Raw genomic sequence first — 23,971 nt, 5'->3', positions numbered from 1 at the left:
GCAGCACGTTATCAGCAAATACTGGAGGTAAATTTGCAATCATCAGCTCAGAAGCTGACTTGTCACTGGCTACAGCAGAACAAAGTGAAGGTTCTGGAGTGGCCATCTGAGTCTCCTGACCTCAATATCATTGAGCCACTCTGGTGAGATCTCAAGTTCATGCTAGACAGCCCAGAAATTTACTTGAACTGGAGGCTTTATGCCAAGAAGAGGGCAGCTTTACCATCTTAGAAAATAAAGAACCTCATTCAGAACTACCACAAAAGACTTCAAGCTGTATTGATGTTAGAGGAGGCAATACACGGTATAAAGAAATGGGGTACGTGAACTTTTGATCAGGGTCATTTGAATGTTTTGGGTTGTCATTATGATTTAAAATGAGAAAATACAGCAGTTTGACAATAATTGGCTTCATCCAACCACTGACCATGAGTGGAGAAAAAGTTTTGGTGTTATCATTCATATTCTCTGAAAAAAGGCCAAGAAAGCAATAATTCTACTGGGTATGTAAACTTTTGAGCACAACTGTGCATGAGTCACGACACTGAAGGCATGCTGATCCATGTAGTATGTCCTTATCTACAAGCTGTATGGGTAAGTTTGCACAAAAAGCAAGGACTGCTGCGCTAGAGCTCTCTGATAGAGCACCATGCCGCTGTTTTTCAAGGTCAGGAATACTGGACATAAGTCGTAGGTACGCACATTATAAGTGCCACTCTGGCTTTTTCATATGTATTTTTACCACCAGTTAGGTATCTGTAATGCTTGTTCTGTGTATAGTATAATACTTATCCGGATACCCTCTTCTTCTGTTTCAAGCGCCGCTCCGGTTCCTTTCCACCATCTTGTGACCGCAGCTCTTACTGGCCCGAAATCGATGCCAACGGTTACTTTCTGTCTTAATGTAAGCCTATGACAGTCTCATTCGGAGTCTCATAGTGTTACCCTGAGAAGTGACTTCCGATCCACCCAACAAACACCTGAGTGGCCCGGATAGTCACAAAGTGCAGAAGAAGACCGGAGCTGCATTAGAAGAGAAAGATGCGGGAACGGGGCTTTTTAAAGGGTTGTAGGCAGTTATGTATTCAGAGTTTCAAGTTCTAAATTGGGAATATAAAAACAGAGATGGAATTATACTGTATTGTAATGGTTAGATCACTTGGGTCCCCAACTTCTCATCCCCCACAAAAAAAAAAGTTTCACTCCTATGCCAGGAACACCTTGACGCCCCGGCTTCTGGGGTTTGTTCTCCTCTAAACTGAGGTCAAGGGCTTCAGTGCAAGCAAGGTGAGAGAGGAGTTTCTATCATGTCTAATCTCCAGCTTTGTTTATCATGGCGCAGGCTTTCCTATACAAGCAATGGCACGCAGAAACCTTCAGAAAAGTTTCTATTATTTCTGAAAACTATCTATATATCCACCCAACCCTGCTCCTTGTGAATTGCAGGTGATTTCAGGATCAAAGTGATTGAAGGCTCAGAGCATTGATTCAGGGTTCTGGTATTTGCTTTGTTTCTGTCATTATTTTGGTTGGTGTTTTATCAAGACTCATTTCCTGAGTGTTTTTTTTTTTTTTTTTTTTCCCCTGCATAAGCTAAAATGTTTTGGGCAATTATATTATTAAAGGAACTCTCCGGACTGGATGGATGCACTATGTTAGGCCAAGTGCAGGGTCTGTTCAATATTTAGTTTAGAAAGTCTGAGACGGCGCCAAACTTATGGCAGAGTCTCATGCTGGATGATAAATGTGGTGCACTTTGTCAGTTTTACTTTCGGGCTACTTTTTTGGCACGTGTTTCATTTTAAGCCATAACTATGTTCATCTAAGCCATGCCCCCTTCCTTGTCAGTGTGAGGGGCAAAAATTGTCTAAAGCAAAAGTTGTTGCTTCAAGTTTTATACATCAAAGTGGTTATGTAAATATGTCGAATAATTGCAACATTGAGTTGTGCTAAAATTTTGCCACTTTTGGTGTTTTCATACCAGAGCTGAAGAGGGGGCCGGATGCTGTGTGGTTACACCCACCAGTCAATTTCAGGAAAAGTTCCACTGTTTTTTAAGCCAGAAATGATACTCCAGTCACTGACTGGAGTTATATTTCTGCCAAAGTGCCCAGAGGTGCACTCCAGTGATATTCATTAAGTGGTATGTGCCTCTTAATGAATTTGGCACATCTTGTTCCTGCACGTCCCTCTTTGAGGATGGTGTACGAAACGCCATTCTTAAAGGAGTTGCCATGGACTTTGATGGTCTCATCTACCCTCTATTGATTTGAATAGTTGGCAGTTGTGCAGTACCCGGCCGTGGCCACTGTTCCGTTGACTGAGCTGTGCTGTGCAGAACTGCCGCTGACACGGGGAACAGCTAATTGGCGAGGGTGCTAGGTGTCGCGCCCCCACCGATGAGACCTTGATGACCTATCCTAAGGATAGGCCATCCATGTTAAAGTCCTAGACAACCCCTTTAATGAATTGGGGCCTGTGACTTTTCATTACCTGCAAAAATGGAACACCTTTTGGTACATTTTCTTCAAGGTTTTGGTGTAAGTACATTGTTCCTGTAACTTATTGTAACACTTTCAGTAATTCTAATTTATGCCCTTGTATTTCTAAGTGTATTAAATCGGTTATATGTTGTTTTGCCATTGAAAATGCTGTATGATTATTGAGACTTGTCCGTTTTTGATCCAAGTCGTGGATCTTTGGGTTTTTGATAATCCTCATGCCTGTGCTGAATGTTTTTAATATTGCAGTGTGTGGGAGAAGCTTTGTAATTATATTATTTATTTTTGTAAAATATAATTAGTGATGAAATACAGATTGGAAATCTGAATGAGGCTTGATGGCTAGTTCATATAAATTTCAAAAACTTGGAGTTTCTGCTCCAAAAACTCAGCAAAAAAGACTCATTTTGCACATACCCTAAGAATCGCAAACTTTTCTATTTGTTTGGAAAAGTTTTATCTACCAGTTTTCTGTTGCAGCAGACAATGCCAACCTGATGTTGTTGAATATGGTGCAGCAGGGGGTAGATTGGATCATTGTACAAATGGTTTGCCTATATTGTAGTGACCAATGCCTTGTAGTGACCAATGCGTTGTATAGGAAAGATGTATATCTTTGTACCGTGTTAGCCAGTAGATAGAAAAATATTCAGAATTGAGAGTCCTCAGTGGTTGATACCTTTTTAATGGCTAACTGAAAAGATGGTAACAGATTGCAAGCTTTCGAGACTACTCAGGTCTCTTCATCAGGCATAGACTAATACAAAATCTGAAGGGTCACATATTTATGCACAATACAGCACAGAAATAACGCAATAGATAAGACAAGTGACGTGAAGCAGAATTATGATTATGGGAGAGGGAGAAATATAAATATTGCTCCAGTTCATAGATAAGGAGTCCGGATGTTTTATTGTCCTCTGATTGGGGTCTCCTAATGTGTTGTGATGCCCCCACAAGGTCTTAGGAGCAAATTCCTTAATTGATGTAAAAAGACATAAATCCATGCGACACATTAATTCCTGCTGGAGACCTGAGTAGTCTCGAAAGCTTGCAGTGTGTTACCATCTTTTCAGTTAGCCATTAAAAGGTATCAACCACTGAGGACTCTCAATTCTGAATATTTTTCAATGCGTTGTAGGGACAAGTGTGTTCTACGGACAAATGCGTAGTCCTCTCTTTAAAGAAATATTAAAAAAATCTAAACTTTTGTTAACCAATGTTGTACTATAGGTGTAGTTATGTTGGTGTATTCCGTGTGGACCAAGTTATTGTAACCTATGCATTACTTTCATTAATTTTCCAAAAGTTTTCATCCATTCCATTCAATTTGTCAGCACTATTGGCCGTCGTTCTGCAGCCTTAGCTCACCCAGTCTGCTAGATGCCTGTACCGAGGATCATCACTTTTAAGGCCTGCCATGCAGTTCTAATGTAAATATCCAGCATTGCGTCAGGCCGGCACTGATTGTATTGCCACTCATGATCAGTAACGTTCTCATCAGTGTGGTCAGCCTGACTGGCGGGTCCCTAATGTGTGCTGATTGTGGTGGACGGCCGGTGACTCACAGGATACTGTGGTGGTCAGATTTGCTTGATAATATTTCCCATAAACACATACTGAGCTTGCAGTTTCTCATGTATGTAATGTAGAAACCTCAGGGGAGAAATGTTCATCTTAATGTTGTGTAGCTGGGAAGTCTAGTCAAGCTGGATGAGATTAATAGCAAACTCCGAGGTATAAACAATCAATGAAGGAGCCAGGTCATCACTTCACTTAGCCGCTTCTTGGTGCTGTCACGTTGTGCAGGATGATGTATGCTTATATTAGTACTAGGGCGACTGAGACTCAACACCATTTTTATGTTTAGTTACAGGAGCAAAAAAAACCCCAAAATGACAGGAATTATGGATCTATTCAGTGATGGGCAACAACAACACTCCTAGGAACACGTTACAGTACACCATGATCAGTTGGGTTCTGTCATGGTGTCCATCATTTTAGTAGGAAGAATAGCTCTGTGTCCTTCCTGCCAGATATGACAGAATTTGGGTTGGAGGCTCCTAACGGAGATGTGAACATGGCTTTACTTACAGGGTTGTCCATTATTTTTATACCGGTGACCTCTCCTTAGGTGTTCCCTATTCCTATATAAGAGCGGTGGCTGCCTGGTCACACAGATCAGCTCCTAAACGGTGTATGGAGTGTCAGGTGTCGGACCTCCCCCACCAATCTGATATTGATGACCTCTCTCAAGGAAGACTCATCCATACAAAGATGGTGAACAAACCCTTTAACTTTTATTTTAAAAAAAAATTTCTTCTTGTAACTGAAGTTAGCCATTTTGAAAATTTGCTTTTAGTTCCAAAACAGTGTTGTAGCTGTAATTTATACATCCGCTTTATGACCACAATTTCTGGCCAAACCGTCCATTTATGCCTATGCTCCAGGTCACGAGATCAGCGGTTCTGCTGTTGAATTGTGTCAGTAATGTGGGGAAGAATAGACGGTTACAACACAGTCGTGTGTGTCTTCCACTTCTTTTGTGTCTGTCTCAGTCACTCTCTTGTGCCTTGTAAGGGTATGTGTTCACGGTGTTTTATAGACACCATTTTACCCGCTGAGTCTTTCCTGCAAAAAACTCACCTTTTATGTCTTTATCTGATGCCTTTTGAGACCGTTGTCCTTTTTTTTAAATAGCTTGTATTAATGGTGAGCTGTAGAAGAATGGACAGGTCACTTATTTTAAAGAAAACCTGACTGGTACACATGTTGCTCGATCCACAGGCAGCATGTTTCAGCCATATATCTTTGACGGAAACGTAGCGTTTCAGAGAAACACATACTTTAAAATCTGGGAACCTGCTTATCCGTCCAGTCTCCCATTCTGCGCAGGCCATGGTGTCTTCTCCCCGCCCGCTTCCCTTGAGTGACAGGTCTCTCTTTGCATGGAGAAAGGTTGAACTTGATGGACCTAGGTCTTTTTTTCACCCTAAGTAACTAGGAGCATGTATAGGGAGAACCCTTTTACTCCAGGGGTGTGGGCGGGGAGAAGCTATGATGGTCTCTCTTTTCTGACTAGTCTTCCGTGCATCTCGGACCTCAGATACTTTAAAAGCATGTTTTTGTCTGAAATGACTCGGCGCCCTTTCAGTCCAGTTCCCAGCGGAATTCGAAGGAAAGACGCAACGTGCAGATTCCCTTAGTTTGCTTTTGTAAGAACGTGGAAGGTTGGCACTTTACTTCAATGGGTGGAAAAAACATGGAAGAAAATTTATCGAATTTGCAATGAAATAAAAGAACAAAAATGTTCCATAGTGCACTCCGTTAGCTGGATTGTTTTTAGGAAATGTTTGTGTGAATGACTACATTTATGTAGTGTTTTTTTTTTTTTGTTCTTTTTCTATGGCATTCTACTTACCTGTTTCGTTATCCACTTTTGAAAAGTTTTTTTTTGATACAGATGTGATCAAATACATAAATTAAATTCACATCTATCTAGTCGATCCAGTGCAGATACTCTAGCGGTCTTCCCGGTCTCTATTTACAGGCAAGTGGCTGGATTGGTCACATACCCCACTACTTGCTCCACCGCTCAGCGATGAGAGCCATTATGACAGCAGTACAGCACTTGATCGATGTGGTCACTCCAGCTGTTGAGTTCTGGCCTCTCGTACGCCAAGACCAGGAGCAGCTTAGTATCCAGGGGGAAAAGAAGAGGGCAGTAGTGTTTATTTTGTGGTTTTATCACATCTGCTCCTGCTTTTTCTTTTATAGCTTGGACGACACCTTTTAATGCGATTTTTCTTTAAACCGTAATAAATTCTAGCTCTTACAGCTCCCATAACACTAATCTGAACAGAACCATATCCAAATCTAGTGGACATCCTAGATGTACTAAAATCTTAAGCACCTCAATAAGACACTGTACACACTATCCAGTCTTCTGAAATGCTATAAATAAAGCTCTTAATCCCTCTCTAGATGTTATCACCTATCAGTGTAGTCATCCTTTCATCTGTTAATCCTTTTTTTTTTTTTTTTTTTTTTTTTTTTTTTTATCCAGCGGTTCCATAGAGAATGCATGGAACTGTGGTGCATGTTTGGCCAACACTCCATTCAAACAGAACTTTGCAGAGATCTGTTCTCTGAATCGGTGGGTGTCCTAGCAGTCCAACCCCTACCAATCCGCAAATTACCACCTCTAGGTATTCTACTAATCATGGGAATTACTCTTTACTATGTGAGAATACCTCCGGAACACGAGGTCCGATGGAGCACACCTTATTTTCGTTTTCTGTCATATTCAGTATTACTCAGTAAAGACCCATAAGGAGGTACAGTAGTGCCCCGAAGAATTTTGTGGGTACCTTACTGTTCCTCTGTAAAACTTACAATTAGTACAGAGCAGTAATACATCCTTGCATATTAGCTCTTACTATTGAAAAACTTAATAGGGTTTTACATCAAGCACCAAAAGTAAAGCTGGAAACCCAAAAATTTGTTAACGATTGAACTTGTCTCCAAGAAATTGCCATTCAATCTGCAGGCAACTTATGAATCAGGAGGAGCAGAGTAGATTGATATACTGATTTTTTTTTTTTTTTTTTTTTTTTTTTTTTTTCTCCTCCTCACAAACTATATAACTTGTGCTTTAATCATTTTTACCTCTTCTCTTTCTGGGATTTTTGTCCTACTAGTGATAGTTGTCAATCTCCTTAACACAGGCCATCAATATTTGATCAAGTGTGACATTCGGCAGCCTGTGCTGATCAGCTATTAGTAGTGCCGCCAGAACACAACAGTATCATCTACACTATAGTGGCCACGGCGGGGTACCACAGATCCACCCCTTTTTCATTTTAAGAGGGTGGATCTGCAGTGCCTGGCCGCAGCCACTATAGAGATGATGGATCAGCTGTGTTGCAACAACATCTGAGAACTTCTGGCCTCTGGTAACAGTTGATTGGTGGGAATTCCAGGTGCTGCACCCCCCACCGATAAAATATCATGGCCTGTCTTAAGGATAGACCATCAATAAGAAAGTAGTGGCCAACTCATTTAACTTTACTCCTGTAACTGGATGTACAACCCATGGATTTACTCCAGCCTTAATTGTCCATCATGCTATCCCGTGAACATTCCCAGATCTCTTATCTGTTGGAACAGGAGGACCCATTTGTTAGTGATGAACTGACTGCTTCACTTAATGATTTTTTTTTTTTTTTTCTTATAAAAAAACTTTTTTTTTTCTAGAAACAGTGCCACACCTGTCCACAGGTTGTATGTGCATTGCAGATCAGACCCATTTACCGTATTCCAATAATATGGAGTTGCAATACCAGACGCAACTTACGACTGGATTTGGCACTTAAAACAGTCATATTTTTCTAATCCTGAACATCACTATCCACATAAAATGACTATCCTCTCTTGAGTGTTTAAAAAAAAAAAAAAAAGTGTGTGTGTGTGTGTGTGTATATATATATATATATATATATATATATATATATATATATATATATATATATATATATATATATATATATATATATCTCTATCTTGCAATTATTTAATTTTTTTTTTTTTTTGTCATAATGTAAAAGCTAAAGTGTAATAACTTTCTGGACAAAGGAAAATATATCTATTTAAAATAGAAACTTTGTCCCTTCACAGGAACAGAAAAATATCTTTCTGTGGGCAAACCCAATAATCGCCCCAACGCCTTCTTTTAAGAACCTTGGATGCCTCCGAGATACGTGGGTACATAAAAAATAAAAAAAATTAAGTGATTATAAAATGGGCGGAATTCACAAATAGCGATTTTTGTAAGAACAAATGTGCTTTTAACTTGGCGCTGTCTGTAGAGCAGGCATTTTGGACAGATTATAGGATTTCTGCTCTTGATCGCACATTTGTCCCGTACATGTTCTATTGTTTCCTCGTAACTGTAAAGCCTGCCCTCCGATTATTCCTCTGATTTTCTTTTAAAGATTTCCCGTAACTTGTGCAAACCTGTTGGAAAAGCGCCTCCTCTTTGGCTCGGCATTCCTAACTTTGTTGACTTCGAGCTCTCTAAGCATCCTATTCTACTGAAAGAAAATTAGGGGAAAAAAAAGAAGATAAACGCTGTTTTCACAAGAAAGAAGAAAAAAATGAACTGCAAAAAACGTCAACAGAAGAGTGGAAAAATCCATTGAATTACCTTTATGTAGTCTCTACCTAGAAGACGTGAATTCCTTTCTCTTCAGGCCTGGGGGGTTAGGATTATGTGATTGTGTCTTGCCCATAGGAACAGTTATATGTAAATCCTAGATTAGGCGCTGCCCATTGTTCAGCCCGGTTGCGTCATTTTGGTTGTAGTATAATTAGGACCTTGTTTTCAATTGAAAATTATATCTTCCTACGTCTAGTTATTTTGGTGATATTGCTTCAGTTTATACAATCGGCAAAGATCTTGTATCCCAAATTCATTGGAATATTGTGAATGTTGGTTATTTTACTACTAGATGTCCTAGAATTGGGCATCACCTTCAAGCTTCGGAGCCCCAATACAAAATTTGTAATGGAGGCCTCCATGTGCCATTTAGAATACTGGAGCTTCCTGGCAGAGGGTTTGTAGGTCACTTCAAGCATTAGGCTTGGATCACACATGTGAGAAACTCAGATGAGTCTCACATCTTAATACCCGGCACTGCCGCCAGCACTCGGGAGCGGAGCGTGCGGCTGCGTGTATTTCTATGCACCCGCACGCTCTGATCCGAGTTACAGGTGGCAGTGCCGGGTGTTAAAGATGCGAGACTCGTCCGAGTTTCTCGCATGTGTGATCCCGGCCTTAGGGCCCAAAAATGACTGCTCTTTCTGCTCCTTTTACACTTATGATCCAGCTTACTACTTAAAGTAGAGGTTGCATTGTTATGCTCACATCCATGATGGACGCTTTAGAAGCTAAAATCACTGGCATGGTGGTTTCTATGAGGTAAAATATTTGCCTGCCTGATCATGCAGGGAAATGTTTTACCTCACAGAAAGAATCAGTTGTGATCCTATGCTGTCCTGTCTGTATACTCTCTTGTGTCCTCTCCTGCCCAGGAGCTGTGGTATGATCAGACCATGTTCTTGCACGTCCGTTACACAGTACACATCAGGGTCGCAATAAGGGCTCATACTCACATGCGAGAAACTCGGGCGAGTCTCGCACGTCAATACCCGGCACTGTGGCCGGCACTCGGATCGGAGCGTTCAGCTGCATGTATTTCTATGCGGCTGAACGCTCCGATCAGAGTGCCGGGTATTGACGTGCATGTGGGTGTGAGCTCTTATTAAGATTATCTCAGCACAGGAACATTTTTTTGATCACATTCAATTGTGGAACATCTTTTTATTCCAAGATCTATTGATTTAAAGGAATTTGTTTGTGGGACAACCCCCTTTTTGTTGGCCATACATATCAGATGGCTGGCTGACCACATCGTCTTGATGTGCTCTGTATGGGGTGAGGAAATTAAGCTTCTTCCTAAAACAAGAAAAATCTCCCCAGCATCATCTACCAGAAGGTTGACCGATGCAACTATAATTGGCGGGTTCCCCTGACTTGCATGGGGACACTTAAAGTACATTCTAACTGAACTTTTTGATGTGGATTATGAAACAGATCTGGTTCGAAATCCATTTTAAAAAAAAAAAACTGTATGCATATCCTTAGGCTATGTTCACATGTTGCGTTTATACTGAGTTTTTTTTTTTTTTTTTTTAAATGCAAAGTTTACCAAAGGCAGGTTTTGCGGAGTCTTTGCTGCGTTTTTGTCAGGGTACATTTGTCTTTTGTGCATAAATTTAGTGCCTAAAAAAAAAAAAAAAAAAAAAAAAATTCTAATTCAACTTCATCAGGGTTTGGTACCAATAACGCAGCAAAACCTGATACCTGCATTTTTGGCAGCTTTTTTTTTTTGTGCATTGCTTTCAATGGGTGGAAAACGCTTCAAAAACACAGCTCTTTGATAAAAAAAAATAGCAAAAAAAATAAAAATGGTGCTTGCATGAGATTTGATATCTCCTAGACTTTGCTGGTACTGTGACGCTGCTGAACATTGGCTTTTAAAAAAAAAAAAGCAGCAATAACGCAACGTGTGAACAGAGCCTTAATCTCTAGATATGGGTGAGGCTTACCTTCTATTACCAGCCATAGTCAATGACTGCAGTTTATTTACAATGTTTAAAAATTGTCTGGGTAAGGCCACGTTCATACCTTCAGTATTTGTAAGCCAAATCCAGGAGTGGGCGATAAATACAGAAGTGGTGGCGTGTTTCTATTACACTTTTCCTCTGATTGTTCCACTCCTGCTTTTGGCTTATAAATACTGAGGTAAAATACTTAGGTAAAATACTGAACATGTGACCGTAGCTTTATTCTGTAATCTGCCTCCATTTTGACCAGAGGTAAGGTTACTCCGCTCATTCACACGTCCAAGTTTTCAACATTCGAGAAAAACAGACCGATTATTTTGAGCGGAGCGTCATATTTTTTTCCCACCTTCTGCATGGGATCACAGGCCCTATCTATTTCATATAACTAAGCAGACGATAAAAAAAAGCTCTAGACACCTTAGCGGGCATGAAATGACCGAGAGGCTTTAATAGGGTTACTTTTTTTTTTAAATGAATGAATAAATATAAAATTAATACTAAATTAACCAAAGTTATCAAAGTCCAAATAAGAACCAATGAACTCAGGACCATTTTAGAATTAAAACTTTCCCCTCAAAAAAAGCCTCACGACGACTTTCCTTCAATGAATGTAGCAAACTCCAGGGGTCGGGTGGGCAGGTGACAGATAATTCATCTCTTCAGAGACACTGAGGAGAAAACCTGAGGGCGGGGTATAAATAGCTCGCCTTCCCGCACTTTTTCCACCAATCAGAGTGACATCTGACAGACGATCAGGGCGATCGCCCGTCTCCGTTACTTGACAACAGGGACTGTTAACCCTTTACCGTTTTGCTCATGAGGATCCTCATGAGAACTTAAGGCATCTATAAAAACAATTTTAATTGTCATGGAATCATTTAACTTGCATTTCTGATGTTTGATCCAACCCTCCGATCAAAATCGCACGTCTCCCATATTTTCTGTGGACTACTCAATCCGAGGAAAACCATTGTACATGTCCAAAGTCCCATTGAAAATCATAGGTAGGAGTACGGTCAGTGAAAACGACTGATGGCACTCGTATGTGAAAATCATCCGTGTGAATGAGCCCTAATACGGCATGCTGTGAGAGGGGAGGGAGAGGCGGCAAGAAAGATGTTTATTTGGTGCGAGTACATTGTAAACTTCTAACATCACATCAACAAAAGGCCAATCACCAGGAAAGCGTGGTGTGAAAAAAATCTGCATATTTTGGGTATTGCTCATCTTTCTTAAATGCGAAGTAGCAGGTGAAAGTGTTTTTTAGGGGGGGGATGGGAGGGTGGGAGAGGGTTTTGAGGCTGCTGATGGTTCCCAGTGGCTCTCTATCAAGATTCCAATACAGTCCTGCTTGTATGATTAGTAAGAAATGTCCAATAGAGCAGCCGAGTCCAAACCTCTTCTCGTAATCAGACGGAGGTGTAATTGTCCTTTGCCGGGAGATTATTTGTGCAATGTTTAGATCACAGTCCTGATAAGGTTGTGACAGTAGGAGATAAAACGCCCAAGCTGTATGAAAGGTGATGGCTAATGGACAGAAGGTGCAAGAAATTGTAGAATTGTGAGAGTAGTCTCTCCTAGAATGATAAGGACACGTGATCTAACTTTTAAGCCCCCGTCTCACATAGCGAGATCGCTACCGAGATCGCTGATACGTCACCGATTTTGTGACGCAACAGCGATCTCGCCTGCGATCTCTCTACATCTGACACATAGCAGCGACCGACCCCCCCCCCACTGGATATCGCTGATCGTGCTTGAATGTCCTGGGCCATTTTTTCATCGTCGGCGTCCCACTGGCCAGCATGCATCACTGTGTTTGACACAGACGAGTGGCCTCGTTGGCGGCGCAGAACTCAGGGACGCAGGCGGGAGTCGACAGAATAGCTGCTGTGTGACAACGCACCAGCGATCCTTACCAGGTCGCATCGTTGTCGGGATCGCTGGTGCGACGTTGATGAGATCTGCCTGTTTGGCAGCTTACTAACAACCATTTAGCGACGCACCAGCGATCCCTACCAGGTCGCATCGTTGTCGGGATCGCTGGTGCGACGATAATGTGAAACGGGATCCTTAACCCTCCACAAAATCTGAATCTGATGTAGATGACTAATAAACCATACAGTAGGTGTCGGGGTCATAAACTCTTCATAGATCGGTCCTGATGAACAACACCTTGATGAACCTTCTTAATTCTGATGTTCATTTCTAACTTGGAGTTAGTATGAGTGAAACTTGTCTGTGTCAGCCTCGAAGATGATGGCTCATTCTACTCAAGGATGTAACAGCTGAAATATCCTTTTCCTAATGGGCCATATTAAAGAAGCTGTCCTCTTCCCATCAAAATTTTTATCCTCTTGATATATCACAGTTATCATATTATACAACACTGTGTACTTAGCTCATTTTGCCTTTCTACCCAGATAATTCTTCTCTTTTTCCATTAGGTCTATGACATCACATGATTAAAAACTGACTAGCTGACTCCTCCTAAGCTCTGTGTAGAAACAGGAGGTCAATTTTCCCGGTATGAGTAATAAGTCACTGCAAAAGTTACTAGTGGAGGGGAGGAGGGAGTACCTGGGTCAGGAGGTGAAGAAGGAGATGATGAAAGCAGGGAAAAGAAACTTCCTATCTCTACGTAGAAAAGAGAATTATCTGGATAGAAAGGCAAAATGAGCAGTTGTAAATGCACAGTTCTGTATAATATGATGACTGCAATATGTTAAGGGGATAAAAACTTTGATGGGTCTGTTTTAATGTCATAAAGGAGTTAAGCATGTAAAGGTCAAAGCTGGAATAGTGTTACATGACCCCTTTCGGGCAATCACTAAAAATTGGATTGTATATGTTTCTTGGTAGCGATAAATGAAATGATGTGTTGGTATAAATGCTGACTGGACTTCCCATACCCTATACCTGTTTCAGCTGCAGAACCGGCCAAGTCGCATCAATCACTGTACTGCTGGATGCTGATCCATAGGATTGGATTGAACTCATTAATGCAGGCTCTTGTAATGCAAATCCGTATCCAATATGCTTTAATTATGTCTTTTGGCCCCATAAAATAGCAGTGTCACAGAATTCTAAGAGATTTACAGTTTTCTGCTTCCATCTACAGATTTCATTGATGAAAGATGGTTGAAGTAAAAATTTGTCAAAATTACCTGTGTTGCATTCTTTGGAAAACACATTGGCTCTACTTTTTACCAATTCTCTACTGTATTATATAGGTACTACTGGCACTTGAATTAATCCCTATATAATTATTGATGATTCTTGTAGATTTATAGTGTATGGTCTATGACTTAACAATGTGTGCCGAAATGTGTTATGTATTGCTTGCTTACAGCTAGTGATGAGCGAACCCATGGATGTTCGGGTTCGGCCCAATAGTTTAAAAAAAAAAAAAAAAAAAGTTTGGTTCAGGTACCAGAATGGCACACGGACCCCATTCGCTTGAATGGGGGTCCCGAATATCCAGTGTTTGCCATGCTGTCATGTTCATAACAGCGCGGCAAACACTGCCTCTGATCGGCGGTAAAATCATTACCGTCGGTCAGAGAGCTGCGGTTCCCTCAGCTGTCAGCTTTAGCAAGGTTGGTTATCAAAAATAGAGGGGTCCCCATGCTGTTTTTTTAAATTATTTAAATAATTTTAAAAAAAGCAACTTTAGGTCCCCCAAATTCTTTGACAGCCAGCCAAGGTAAAGCAGACAGCTGGTATTCTCAGGCTGGTAAGGGACCATGGATATTTCATTAGTAATGGATAGGTGTCTTATAGACGGCTCTCCGTTACTAAAGACATGGGCTTGATATCACCAGACAACACAAAGGTGACTGCAGCCCCACAAATATGAAACCACCCCTCGCCACTGCTACAGGGCAAGTGGGAATAGCCAGGCAAAGCGCCACAATTGGTGCGTTTAACACATGTGCCTTTTCTTGACGGCTGTTAGCAGCTATTTTTTAGACTGAGGGGGGTCATTGTCTATGGCCCCTTTCCAGCTTGAAAATACCAGCTTCCAGATGTCTGCTTTAGCTAGGCTGGTTGTCAAAAATGAGGGGGACCCCATGCCGTTTTTTAAAAACTTAATGAAATAATTTTAAAAAATGGCGGGGGGGCCCCTCTATTCTTGATAACCAGACTTGTTGAAGCTGACCGATGTTTGGAGCCCGCAGTTGTCAGTTTTGCCCAGCTGGTTATAAAAAGTACAGGTGGAACCACTGTTTTTTTTTTTTTTTTTTCCCAATTTATTTAGAGCACTGACATCGGCTGATGAATACTCCCATCAGCTGCTACTTTCACTGTTATTAGTGACAGCAGGCGTAGGAGTAATAGTCTCATCAGTCGATGCCAGTGACTAGAGGTAAAGCTGCGGGCTTACGCTGTCATCTGACATCGTGGGAGCCGCAGCTCTCTGACGGGAGGTATTAATTTTACGGCCGATTAGAGCCGCCGGTATTTCTCATCTCTCTCTCGTCATGCAGATGACAGCACGAGAAACACCCGGTGTTCAATGTGCCTGGTGAAACCAGTGTTTGGAATCCATGCCCGAACGGTAGGTGTTCAGAACAGACCCCGAATTTTACTGTTCGGGTTCGTCTATCGTACCTTCAATACGGTACAGTTGTCCTGTCCACTTGGCACAAAAACACTCCCAAAGTATGATGTTTCTGCCACCATGCTTTACGGTTGGGACGTTGTTCTTGAGGTTGTACTCATCCTTCTTCCCCCAAACACGGCGGACTTTCTCAGAATCGTCCTTACCCCACAAGGCAAGGTCCTGTATGGAACCCCAGATCGAGGAAGATTGACAGTCATCTTGTTTCTTCCATTTTCTCACCAAGCAGCTTGCCTATTGTCCTGTAGCCAATCCCAGCCTTGTGGAAGTCTGCGATTTTGTCCATGGTGTCCTAAGACAGCTCTTTGGTCTTGGCAATGGCGGGGAGGTTGGAGTGTGATTAAGTGTGTGGACAGGTGTCGCTTTTTTATACAGGTAATGAGTTCAAACAGGTGCAATTAATACAGGTAATGAGTGCAGAGTAGGAGGGCATCTTAAAGAAAAACTAACAGGTCTGTGAGAGCCAGAATTCTTGCTGGTTGGTAAGTCATCAAATACTTATTTCATACAATATAATGTAATTAAATTCTTTAAAAATCGTATAATTTGATTGAACAATAAAAATTACAGACCTCTCCATTTTTTTTTTTTTTCTAGGTGGGAAAGCTTTCAAAATCGTCAGTGTATCAAATACTTATTTTCCTCATTGTATATGCATGTTTAAGAATTTGTCGTGCCCTGCCTGAATTAGGTGGACATTATAAGACGTGCAGGTAGTCTTGTTAACTATATTGTTCTTAAATAGGTTTTCTCATTGAATAAATGTTGTATCACAAGTGGGTCACCCTCTCACATCCAGGGCAGCGGGGTACTCGGTACGGGGCCGGTGTCAAGGCGGGAACGTGTCACAGCAGCGGTGACCCGGTCCGTGGCCCTGTGCGCCCAATATCAATGGCGGTGATGTTAATGGTGTTTAAAGTTTATATGAATAGTTCGTGACGCCACCCGTGGTGTTTGGCAAGTAAGATGGTAAGCCAACGCTGCATACAGATCCGCTGGGACTGATGGTGAGGTGCAGCAGAGATGGTATAGCTCCCCACAGGTGGAGCTGTAGTCCCAGGGCAGTGTAGGTGCAATGGATGAGGAGAGGTGCAGAATGGTATGGATGATGTTACCCAGATGAAGCGGTGCTGGAATAACTGGAGTACACCAGAGTATGCGGTTCCAAAGCTTTACTCACTGTTTGCAGTTCACTCAACTGCCTGCCTCCATACCGTGTTCTCCAGGTCAGGGCTCCAGCCAACCTCCAGGCAGGATAGGATTCTCCCTTCCACACTCCGCCAACGTGTACCTTACTGAACGACTCCTCCAATGTGCCTTTAGGTGCGAAGTACTCCAGTACTTAGTTACCCTGGAATTTCTCTCTCTAGGTGTTCCTAGTCTTTACTTGTATGACAGACAGCTGTAGCCTGCTTCGGGGACTCCACTCTGTGTCCCGGCTCTCTATTCAGTTGCTGTTGTGTCCCAAGTCTATGATGGGAGCAAGGCGTTATCGGCTCACTACTCCTCCGGTGTCCAATCAACCTCGGGGCCCGGGCCCCGGCCTTTGCGCTCTCTGGACTGGAAGGGTTCTCTCTCTTTCTTAACCTGCTTCCCACCGTCCTTTATTCTCCTTCGTTCCGATCTGTTCTCTCTCTCTTATGGAAGGTTAGGTTATCAATCTTATCAGTCTCTTTCTCTGGTGTTTCTCGTGCCAGCAGCCCAGATCACTGGGACCTGCTGCAGCACGTCCCTCAGACACCCATCTTCTCTCTTCCCTCTCCTCTAACCAGCTAACTACTAACTTTCACTCTTCCCTCTCTCTTGTATCATCTCTCTCCACCCACCTCCCAGCACATCTCGTGTTACGAAGCAGGGTTCCACGAGGGGTGCTCTGCTAACCCCCAGCATGAAGCTGTTAGGTGGCCCCACTGAACTATCTTGTGTGTGGAATGCAGGTGTGGAGCATGGAAAGGAGTTCCCACCCTACCTGGATGGTGGGGCACTACACCTTAGGAGAAGGTGCAGTACCTCTGTGGCGACTGAAGCCTCAGGGGCACCACACAAGGATAGGCCATTATTTCATAGAATCAGAACGTTAGACCTCTAGGGTCATCGTGCTCAACCCGCTGCTCAGTGCAGGATTCACTAAACCATCTTGGGCAGATGTCTGTCCAGCCTCTGTTTGAAGATTTTCATTTAAGGAGAACTCGCCACCTCTCATGGCAGCCTGTTCCACTCATTAATCACCCTCACTGTCAAAAAGTTTTTTCTAACATCTAATCTGTGTCTTCTCCCATTCAGTTTCATCCCATTGCTTCTAGTCTTTCCTTGTGCAAATGAGAATAATGATGATCCCTCTACAATGTGACAGCCCTTGAGATGTTTGTAGACCTCTATTTAGTCTCCTCCTAGCCTTCTTTTTTGTTCTATTCCTCCCATTCTGTAGATGTATTTTTTGTTTTTCTAGCCCAGATGTAGATGTTAAATCCCATTCTATTAGACACTGTCCATTGTTCAGGCTTATCTAGAGCCTTCAGAATTTTTTCTCTGTTTTCTCTAGTGTTGGTAGTGTTAGCTGTTGGTCCAACAGCTAAAATGGACACATGGCCGCTGACTCAAATTGCCCACTCACATCCTCAAATTGCCAAATGGACCTGCTCACATTGAAGCTATACATGAGCCAAGCAGGGCAGGCAACGCTGACTTTACTTTTGTTAAGAAGTGTCAAATATTAGGGAATTTTTAGAAATACTATTTCTTCAAAGGAATCTCCAATAAGAAATTATACCTATTTGGTAGCGTAGAAGGCAGAAGGTGCACTGTGAGTGTCAGTGCTCTTAGACTGATTTTTCTAAGTGCATTCAGTGCACTTCCAGCCTGATTTGCATATGACTTCTTCTTTAGATTTTTAATGACGGGCACATCATATTTTTACCAAAAGTAGTATAATTTTTATTGGGCAACAAGCGCCTACACTGCCATACCTCTACTTCCTTATGTAAAAACATACTGGCTGGTTCACTTTAATGTATTTGGTAAACCTGTTGTTCTTGGTTGCTTAAAGGGGACTTGTCACTTTCTTAAACATATTTGTTAAATAACTAGTAAAATTCTCTCTGGTCCATTGATTCTGTAGCTCTTTTCAGTTTTGCACTGCTTTGCTGCATTCCAGAGATATTCACACTTGTTGCTTTTTGGAGTGTAGTATGTGAAATCTCTGTTTGCAGACCAACTGGAGGTTTCTCCAGTCTTTTATTAAGGTCTGCGCTTTCACTCCTCCCTCCTAGATGCTGCCAATTGCAACTCTTCAGCACCTTAGACTGCTGGATCTGCTGCAGAGCAGTGAGTAGCAGTGTCTGAGAGGGAGGGGTGCACACTCTGAGAGAAGACTCTGAAGAAACGCCCAATTGGATTGCAAACAGAGATTTTATATACTGCGCTTCAAAAGCAACAAATGTAAATATCTCTGCAATGGAGTGACGCAACAGAAAGCGGAAAAAGGTGACAGAATTAGGAGAGGTTATGGATTTTGCATAACTTTATTTTTTGAGCAAGCAACAGGTTTGCTTTAAAGCGACTCTATCAGCACATAATGGCTGTTCAAACCTAGTACAGACGCTGAGTGCATCATGGCAGGGCCAAACAATTAAATGCAGCTTCCCCCCTGTTTATTTTCCATCTATATAGTTGCTACCTACCTGCCTATTGTGCCCGGCCTATTAACTTTCTTATTAGGAAACTGCAGCAGTATCGATGGGGTTCCCAACAGTCGGAACCCAATATGATCAGTTCATTCTCTAATCTAATCGAAAATCTTAACTTCTGAAAATGGGAATTGCTCTTTAATGCAATCCGTTGACCAATAGAACAGCTCTAGGGATTATATTGGAGTATTTCGGGAAGTAGTTGCTCAGATGAACACTACAGGTAGCGAGAAGGACCATGCACATTGTGTAGATTGGGAAAGATCTGCAGTCTTGACTCGCAAACAGGTTAACAATGGGTTGGTGTGGCTTGTAAAGAAAAGTGAAAGTGACATGCGGCGTTATCCAGGGATAACATATTTGCATGAGCGAGTCATACTAAGGAGAGGAGCACTCCGCTCTCTGCCTCTGTCCGTATGGATTCCATTATTTGTGAGACATTTGGAGAGCAGTGTGTGGTCCACGGGCAGCACAAATCGAGGAACAAAGGGACAACAGGAGGCAAAGGAAAGGCCAGAAAATCAGTTACTTGTGAAATATTGGTTAATGGATGAAGAATGTTCTAGGTTTTGGCCGGCATTGTGTGTAAGTGTATATGTTGGGGTGTGTATAGAATATATGGATTTCAAGTAGTCATTCGTTCTTGAGACTTGGTCAAAGATCCATTTCCCGTCCATATCTAAGTTGCTGTTAGGTCTTAAGGTTGACATGTGGATGATGTGACTGTGGCAGATATCAGGCAAATATATAGCATGATATGGAAGGCATTTTATTAGGAAGTTCTAAATATTCCTACTTGTACCACCACTAATGCAACTACCAACTAGTGCAATTTTTTTTTTTTCTGTGTATTTTGCAAGAAATTATAGACCCCTTTTTAAATAGGGGCGGAAAAAAGTGTAGGTTGAGGTTAAAAACGATTAATAAATGTAAAATATTTAATAAATGTAACATGCAAGTGATATATTTTTTAAAAAGGAATGATCAATTTTTTTGAAAACTTTTCATTAGGAAACCAAGTGAAATTATGGATAACGTGTTTTTTTTTTTTTTTTTTTTTTTTTTTTTGAAAGTATTACAGGACTACGGTAATTCTAGGTATGGTAACTCCTTTTTCATTGTGTACATTTTTTTTTTATTTTTTTTGTCTTTAGAGGGGGATTAGTAGGATGGGGAAATAATAATATAGATTCACCCATCCCACTCATCCCATGTTAAAAACAAAAAGAAATGTGTGTGTATGTATGTGTGTGTGTATGTATGTATGTATGTATATGTATATATATATATATATATATATATATATATATATATATATATATATATATATATATATAATTTTTTTTTTCCCCTTTTTGCTAGGTAAACAATAATAATTACTGTTATTTAATATTATTGCATAATTTATTCCATGATGGTTTATATGTGAAATTTTAATTGATATAGAATATATTAATCAATTATTCTTTATTAATTTTTTTTTTTTTTTTTAGAACACCAATATCTTGGGAACGATGTGTAAAAATCTTAATTTGTTTTTTAATTATTTTCATAATTACTAATATATTGTTTAAGATTACTGTACTTGTATGTAGTATGTATACCCCTCCTCACATGTATAGCGCCATGGATTAAATGGCGCTATAATAATATGTATTCATCGCCCATGTACACGACCTCCTTACGTTTCCCCAGGTTAATAAAGTCACAAAATGTAACTGTCAGAGGCCAAGTTCTAACATAACCTGTAATAATAAAGTATTACTGTATTTTACCTATAAATACAGCTATATAGATACGATATATAATTTTTTTTTTTTTTATTGCTAAATTCAAAGCAAGTTAATATGATTTTACTTTTTAATTGAGAATGAAATGCTGTTGACTCAAGGATTGCTAATGTTGGACCAACGTAAATGCCCTGAATAATGCATAGACCAATTTGAGGAACGCATCCCTCCATTTGATCCCGGCTTTATTTTTGAGCTGCACATGTTGTTCTCCGGGGATTTAACCCATGCTTTATTAGATTTGTGCAGCACATGGCTGGTATTGATTAGTGCATAGTCTATTTTGTAAGAGATTCAAAATTAATTGTGCAAAAATCCATGTAAGTGCTTTTTTATGAGGCTCGGGAGACGGTGGACCCAGTAATATGGAAGTGAGTTATTCCGTTGTAACACATGAATTCAGGCTGCGGCAAGCTCCGGACAGATCGGCTGCTTCACCTTCTACTAAAAAGTGAATCTTCTCGTTTGTAAGCATCTCAAAGCTTCACGTTGCTGGATGGTAAAGGGCAAAGAGGAGAAACGCATCAGAATACAGAGGACGCGTCGGAGAGAGGACCTATACGGAATCCCCAAAATTTGTACTTTACCATACTAATCCTACAAAATTTTCCTTAATTTTTTTTTTAAAGATTTTGACCATGGGTAAGTCAATGAAATTGTTAAAATCGGCTAAAATACTGTAATTCTATACTTCGTGGGCAGAATTCTTTACCAACTACGGTAAATGACTTGCAATTTGAGATTAAGAATAAAAATGTATTGTGCAGTCTGTTTTGATTCTCATTATTTTTTATCTTTCTCATCATTATATAGTCATTGGTTTTTAAAGGGGGTTCTTTAAGGCTCATAATATTGATGACCTACCCACTGGCGGTCTGACACCAGAAACCTCCACCCATCAGTTGATATTGGCTCCGTGGCTGGATGTGAAAAATTGAATGGAGCTGAAGATCACGGCTCCATTTAGTGTGTAGTAGCCACTGCCAAGGACAGCAAACCGGTTCCTGTTCTTTTGAGTAGGAGCTGATCTGCAGTTGTCAGAGCTGGCCGTGGCAGATTGGCCGAGGTTCGACATTTGGCACTCGCACCGATCTGATATTGATGACCGTTTCTTATGATTGCTCCTCAATATCCTACAACTTTAAACAAAACCATTACTTAATTCTCTAGATAATGAGGCTGATCAACTTGCTGTATTTCAAAGTCTGGTGAGTTTACATCAGTGACTGAGTACATTGCTCAGTAATTACCCCTTTTTGCTTAAGATCAGTGGGAGCCCAGTTTTCGGAAGCGTGACCTATCCTTTATTCTGAAAGGCAGCCTATTGGCAATCTTATTACAATGTACAAACATATAAATGGACATTACAGAGATCTTTCTAATAATCTTCTTACTCCCAGATTCGCAATGTTGACAAGAAGGCATCTTCTACGTCTAGAGGTAAAAAGTTTTAATAATCCTCATCCTCACCACAGATGGTGATTCTTTACTGTACGAGCAGTGAGTTTATGGATTCTTTACTGTAACAGCAGTGAGATTTTGGAACTCCCTACCATGACCTGTTGTAATGATCGATTCACTGAACAAGTTCAAGGATGGCCTGGATGACTTTCTTGAAAAATATAATCTCCATATAATTTAGTATATTTCTGGTGATGGATCATTGATCCAGAAATATATTCTGATCGCTATATTTGTAGTTTATATCAATGTATGGTGACATGTCAGATAGTAAAAGGTGCACAAATGATTTACATTTTGATTCATTTTAAATCCAATTAACAAAGTTAATAGTCCATCGTCCACATTTCTTGTGCTGCCACATGGTGCCTTTATACAGCATGTTGTTACAGATTTAATCTCCAATACTATAGATTCATGGCTTCTACAGGACTCCAGTTCTGTAATTTGGCATTTGATGGATCTGTTTTCATGGCAATCAAGTAGAGAAAACCTTTCCATTTCTTCATGTGAAATTGTAGGGCCAATAGAACCCATTAAAAGTCAATTGACTGCGTATTGCATCTCCTTAAAGGGAATCTGTCACCTATTTTTCGTATATAAGCTGCAGCCACCAACATCAGGGGCTTATCTACAGCATTCTGTAATGCTGTAGATGGGCCCCGATGTAACCCATCGGATCGGACCCCCAGGTGAGTATAATATAACTCGTTTTTCTTTCAGGTTACATCGGGGGCTTATCTACAGCATTATAGAATGCTGTAGATAAGCCCCCGATGTAACCTGAAAGAAAAACGAGTTATATTATTCAGGTTACATCGGGGGCTTATCTACAGCATTATAGAATGCTGTAGATAAGCCCCTGATGGCAGTGCCGGCAGCTTATGTACAAAAAAAAAATAGGTGACAGATTCCCTTTAAAGGGAACCTGTCACCAGTTTTGTGACATGGAAGCTAAAAATATCACCTTATTCAGCGTCTGCTATGCATTCCCTAAATCCTTATAGAACCCCCTGACTCTCCTTGCATACTCCTGAAAACCTTTTTTAATTTCTCCCATGCTGTATGGTAATCATCTCAGTCAGGTGGGCGTGGTTTCGGGCCTCTGCATCCCTCCCCCTGGCTTCTGTTTGCCGTCCTCCTGATATGGATAACGATCCACATCGCCATGTGACATATCACGCCTGCTCAGAAACATCGTTTTGCGCCTGCACAGTATGCTTTGCCCTTCTGTGCCAAAGTAAAAAAACAGAAGTGTGCATGCGCTGGCAAACGTAGTTTCGGGACATGAACCTCAAGTACATGTGTCAGCGCATGACACTTCTGTTTTTCGACTTTGCCCGCAGTTGGGCAAAGCATACTACGCAGGCGCAAAACACAATATTTCTGAACAGGCGCGAGATGTTGCATTGCGCAAGAGGCGTCATCCAAGAAGTAGGATGATGAGCAACAGCCGATGGAGAAAAATGTAGAGGCCCAAAACCACGCCCATCGGACCGGACTGAGAAGATTACCATACAGTGTGGGAGACATTAAAAAGGTTTTTCGGGAGTATACAAGGGGAGTCAGGGGGTTATATAAGGATTTAGGGAATGCATAGCTCAGCAGATGCTGAATAAGGCGATATTTTTAGCTGCTTTGTCACAAAACTAGTGACAGGTTCCCTTTAAAATCTGAAGGGTCTACAAATTCATGATACAATAATGTCCTCTTACCTGGAAT

At 41.1% G+C, this 23,971-nt stretch overlaps 1 protein-coding gene across 1 annotated transcript in view; it reads left to right on the top strand.

The window, feature by feature from the left end:
• FGF9 (fibroblast growth factor 9) overlaps positions 1–23,971 on the top strand; it is a 51,799-nt gene that overhangs the window by 10,356 nt on the left and 17,472 nt on the right. The gene's annotated exons all lie outside the window — the stretch shown is intronic.

The sequence above is a fragment of the Dendrobates tinctorius genome, unplaced genomic scaffold (genome assembly GCF_039654945.1).
Source record: "Dendrobates tinctorius isolate UK_male_01 unplaced genomic scaffold, ASM3965494v1 ptg000075l, whole genome shotgun sequence".
Classification (NCBI taxonomy): Eukaryota; Metazoa; Chordata; class Amphibia; order Anura; family Dendrobatidae; genus Dendrobates; species Dendrobates tinctorius.
Note: the sequence above shows the minus strand (reverse complement) of the source record. Positions and strands in the feature narration are given on the sequence as shown.